The sequence below is a fragment of the Herpailurus yagouaroundi genome, unplaced genomic scaffold (genome assembly GCF_014898765.1).
Source record: "Herpailurus yagouaroundi ecotype Mexico unplaced genomic scaffold, PumYag 250, whole genome shotgun sequence".
NCBI lineage: Eukaryota > Metazoa > Chordata > Mammalia > Carnivora > Felidae > Herpailurus > Herpailurus yagouaroundi.
In genome coordinates, this window is record NW_024412467.1 from 23,214,058 (window position 1) to 23,219,925 (window position 5,868).

Genomic DNA, 5,868 nt, shown 5'->3' on the forward strand with positions numbered 1-5,868 from the left:
TGTGTGTGTGTGTGTGTGTGTGTGTGTGTGTGTGTGTGTGTGTGTGTATCAGAGAGAGAGAGAGAGAGAGAGGTGCTGGAGAGCAGTTTAGGCTAATTATCTCTTTTTCTTTTTTTCCAGCACTTTCTGTGCTATGGCTATAGGGGCAACAGGGACCTGTTCCCTTCCACTGTGACCTTCCCAAGGGCTCTCCCCAAACTCTGCTTTGATTTCTGGTGTCCTCAGATGACCGTATAAAGCAGAAGGAAGGTTTCCTCTGCGTTCACAATGTTCGTAATGAAAACAACCACAGCTGCTTGTAGACCCATGTGTTGGCTTGCTATTGATGTTTTCTGCTGTTGATGTATTCAGAAGTGAAAATATGTGGGTGCCTGGGTGGCTCAGTGGGTTGGTTGAACATTTGACTTCAAATGTTCTCCCGGTTTGTGGGTTTGAGCCCTGTGTTGGGCTCTGTGCTGACAGCTCAGAGCCTGGAGCCTGCTTTGGATTCTGTGTTTCCATCTCTCTCTGTTCCTCTCCCTCTCGCACTGTCTCTCTGTCTCTCTCTCAAAAATAAATAAACATTAAAAAAACAAAAAATAAATATAAATTTTTAAAAAAGTGAGAATATGGCCTCTCTGAGATGCTCTCATGCCAGCAGGAAACAGAGCCACCACGTCTTGTGAGCCCAGAAGATCCTGGAGGCAGTTTTCATTTTAGAATGACCTTTGTCAGAGGAAAAAGTGCTTGAAGCATTTTCGAATGTACTAGAATGTCTCCAAAGGTGGAATTTGTTTTGTTTTATCCCCCTTTCTGTTGAGACTCACCGGAGGGATGTCCTCCAATCATCTTTGTGTCACAGAAAGAAACGAGTCATCCTAAAAAGGTAGGTGGCAGGCCCTCTAGAATAATTCAAGGTATACTTCCCTGGGAGGAGGGCAAATAACTATTGTCAGGTGTCTTGTGCTATGAGGACTTCTGAGACTTCTGGGTTGTATGGATCCTGTGGGAAGGTCAGCGAACTGTGGAATAGCAAGTGCCAGACTAAGCACTTGTCTAGGAGCAGGCTTAGTCCTTGGTGTAGGAACTGAAAGAGTTGCGCTCTAAGGGAGACCAAGACACATCTCTGAAAACATTAGGTAGGGGGGAGGATTGGCAGCTGCGCGTTGGTTAGGCATCTGTGTGATCTGACAGTACCATCTTGTGGTAGTGAGGAGCAATCACAGATGTGGACTGAGCAAACTACTCCCTAGAGAATGGAGGGGCCTCCCTTTGCCCTTTTGAGCAGTGTGAATACCCAAGGTGGATTCTAGGACAGTTCAGGAGGAGCCCCATCTGCAAAGAGGAAATAACAGAATTTCCTGCTAATCTGGTATTGAGGACTGAGCATTTATAAGCAAACAAGTAAGATGTGACCATATTTGTATTCCGAGTTTAATGAGGAGGTGGTGCTATTAAAACCAGATAAATACACTTAACAGAAACAATAAACATCACCTCTAGGGGTTCTCAGATTTCCATGTTCATTTCACCCCTTGCTATGAAGAAATGCAAGAATTGAATTAGGCATTCTAGGCAAAGAGGCAGCTAAGCCAGTTATATGCTTCCTCTTGTCCCCAGTTCGGATGAAAATGAATATCGAGGGCTTCATTAAAGCTAATATAAGCAGCTTGAACTCTCTCCTAGGGGAGTAGTTACCTTTGGTTTTATTTAATGACTTTTCTTTCTGCTAACAGCATCCCCTTTCCTTTGGGAAACAAATTCTTCCTAATAAATAGTTTTTTTTTTTTTTTTTATTGTAGTGAAATGTAAGAGTTGCCATCTTAACCATTGCAAACACACAATTTAGGGGCATTAATTATATTCACAATGTTGTGTAACCACCACCATTATATATTTCCAAAAGTTTTTAATCACCCCAAACAGAAACTCAATAAGCACTAAGCAATAACTCCCTACTCTCCCCTCTGCCCAGGTGCTGGTAACCTACTTACTTTCTGCCTCCATGAATTTGCCTGTTCTAGATATTTTGTACAAGTGGAGTCATATAATATGTGGCCCTTTGTGTCTGGCTTATTGCATTTAGCATAGTGCTTTTGATGCAGGCAAGCTGGGTCTGAGGACACATAGGAGGGTCCCACAGGACCAGCCAAGAGGTTCTTGGCTTTCCACAGGATAGAAACCAAATATGAGTCAGAGAAAGTAAAAGCAGAATTTATTTAATAGTGATAGATTATGACAGAAGGAATGTCTGGGAAACTGGTAAAGGAAAGGAGAATGAGTCTTGTTGTTGCTTGGAGTTAGGGGTTTATACTGGAAAGGGGTCCAGAGTACGGTCTGATCAAAGAGGAATGACAGGTGAGTAATAAGTGTTATTTCAAAAATCATCAAAGGTAGGGACTATTGATGGCTGGGATTTGTTTGAATCTAATGTCCTGAATCATGTTTGGGACATGGTTCTTCTTAGATGTTATCAGATATTTGGGGGCCTAGGCAAAACTCAGAGAATGATTAACTGTTTTTGCTTCCCCCTTGGAGTGGGAACGTAGCTTCTTTGGTTCACTTAGATGCAAAATATAGAACATGAGTAAGTGGGGCCTAACAGAAAAACAGCAGAGAGGGAGCCTTTCTAAAACTGGAGTCCCCTCATTTTCCCTATCTTATCTTCAAGGTTCACCCATATCATAGTACATATCAGAACTTCGTTACTTTTTTTTTTTTTTTTAATGATATTCCTGCCCTTGACTACTGTGATGAGAAGGGGCATTTGAAGGGTGCTACGTGGATGGAACGTGCATGTGGCTTGATGAACTGTGATCCATGGACACTGGCAGGCACTAAGGCAGTACTTGAGGCAGAAATGAGTCACAGGATGAGTCACCAAGCAAGAGGCCAGCTGAGGCCAAAGCTTCATGATAGGCGTGGGCTCCCGATGCCCTCTCTGCAAGGTCTCAGCTCCAGCCAGAACTTCATTACTTTTTATGACTGAATAATATTGCATTTTGAAATTTTTTTTTAACGTTTATTTATTTTTGAGACAGGGAGAGACAGAGCATGAACAGGGGAAGGTCAGAGAGAGAGGGAGACACAGAATATAAAGCAGGCTCCAGGCTCTGAGCTGTCAGCACAGAGCCCGACGCGGGGCTAGAACTCACGGACCGCGAGATCATGACCTGAGCCGAAGTCGGCCGCCTAACTGACTGAGCCACCCAGGCGCCCCATAATATTGCATCTTGCATATGTAACACATTTTGTTTACCTATCCATCTGTTGGATACTTGGGTTGTTTGGCTGTTGTGAATAATCTTGCTAAAAATTTTGGTGTACAAGTATCTGAGTCCCTGTTTTCAATTCTTTTGGATATACACCTAGGAGTGAAATTGCTGGCTCTTACAGTAATTCTGTTTAGCTTTGTAAGGAACTGGTAAACTGTTTTCCACAGTGACTGTACTGGTTCACATTCTCACCAGCCATGTACAAGGGTTCTGATTTTTCCACATTCGCACTGCATTTGTTATGTCCCTTTGAAAAATTATGATTATAATAACCATCTGCTAACCTTAAAAATAAAAGTCAGTTATTTTACCAGCAAAAATGGGTTTATTTAGGAATAGCAGAGAATTGTAATTTGGGACATGGAAGTGATGGCAAAACCATAGGCAAGTCCAGCAAATGAAGGAGGGGAATGTTAGTTTATGAAGAGGAAGGAGAAAATTGGGAGGGATTATTATTATTTTTTTGGGGGGGAGAGATTATTTTGAATGAAAGCCACTGCAGAAGAACAAGAGTTCAGGGTGATGATGATTTCTCATTGGCTGAATTTGCAGGGGTGGTCAATTTCTTGTAGGAGATGCAATCTATGTCTTTCCCCTTTGGGAGCTTGTAATTGATGATTATTCTTTTGGGGTCTGTATTTGATAATTCTGCCTGTAATTGGCATTGAGTGGTATTGTTAGGGGACCCCAAGACCAGGTTCTGAGTCTCAATGTCATAGAAATGAACATTGAACTCAGGAGAAAGAAAGCAAGTGGAGTTTATTAGAGAAAGCTTGTATACCAGGGACCTGACAAGAAGAATGTTTCTCCCCTAAGAGGCAGGTGTGCATAGCTTAAAAAGGCACTTTTGCAAAGGGTGAGGGGCTAGGAGTGGGACAATGTCCTTCAGTCATGGGATCATTATTTTGTGGTCATTACTCTTTAGAGGTCACAAGACAATCACAGGATGCTTTTCTTCTTGGCAGACATTTTTAGGGTGCCTGAAAGACAAATACTTGTTCAGGCAGGCTTAGTATTGTTACTTCTGTGCAAACTGTTTCTTCGGTTTTTGCTCAAACAAGCATTACTCCCTGATGACTTGTTCTCTCTCCTTTGTTCTCTTTCAGAGAAGGAGGTATTTACCTCCAAGCGTATGGAAACTTTTCACCCTTGCTTCCCACCAGTGACTTTGCAGGAATTAAGTCCCTTTCATTTTCCCCATAGTGCCTCAGTATGGCTCCCCTTTCTAGCCTCAGGACTCTTAGTGAGATTCCCCTTTATTAATTTTCACGCATCTTAATAGGTGTGAAGTGGTATCTCCTTGCTTTGATTTGTATTTCCCTGATGATTAACAAAGGTGAGCATCTTTTCTTGCGCTTACTGGCCATTTATATATCTTCTTTGGGCAAATGTCTGTGCATGTCCTTTGCCCATTATTTAATTGGATTGTCTGTCTATTTTTTGTTGAATTGTAGCTCTTGATATATTCTCTATATTAGCAGGTAGAGAAGTTGCAAATGTTTTCTCCCATTCTGTACATTGTCTTTCACTTTTTTTGGTGGGGGGGAGTCCTATTCCTCTGAAAGCAATTGACTAGATATTCTTTTTCTTAATTCCCTTTTGTTGTTATTTCTACCTTGCTGCTGAGGTCTCAGGAAATCTATCTTACAGGTAGGATGGAGGTATAACATTTGTTCAATGAACATACTGGTAGTTTTGAATATTTTCAGGTTTCTTGGGACATTTCAGGGTGAGCAGATGCTACAGTTTTCAGGGTGTTTTTTGTCTCTAATTGAATATCATCCAAACTCTGAAATGTCATGAGGAAATCTAATGGTTTTTTTCCTCAAACATAACTGGAAGTCATTGATCCCTGCTAGTTTCATTGGGAAATGAGCCATTACGTCCATCTCCTTATAATACCCCTGGTTTCTGAGAAGGTTCTCTCCCTATGGTACTTTGGAAAGGTCTGCTGTTTGTCAAGAGTGGTCAGTCTTGATTCCTCAAAAGCTGTGGGTAGAATTCTAATGGCAACATGGTATGAATTAGCTTTTTGCATTAATAATAAGTGTCAAGTGGATAGCTCTAGATAAAATGGTAGAGACTAGATTCACATTTTGTTATTAAATAGGTTTTTGATGTTAAGTAGCCATTCATACCATGCATAATTGACTACTCAAATATGAGAACACAAACCTTTCATCTTATTTTAACTAAGGATTTAGTTGACAGCCAAATACTGGCAAATTCAATAAGCCTTTAGAAATCACTTTTGCATATACTTGGACCCAGCCAAACCTTCAACATTGTATCACTACCCCAAATCAATCAGAACATTTTGGCAATTGTATGAATAGAGGTATTAGGCTTTCACAGTACACACTGATGTATAATGGGTAAAATTTTGATGAAACATTGGAGATAAATGGTACTTTAAAGATTATATCATTGGAATTGCAAATATAATTAGGCCAAAATTGTGTTCTATGACTTTTTTCCCACTTTCTTCATGACTCAGAGTAATGAAACTTGGATGAGGGAATGTGAATTCAGTAAGTGCTCCCTGCTATTTAAAGTTAAGCTGAGAAAGCAACTTAATATTCTGCGTAATTATTAGAAATAAGAATAGTGTGTG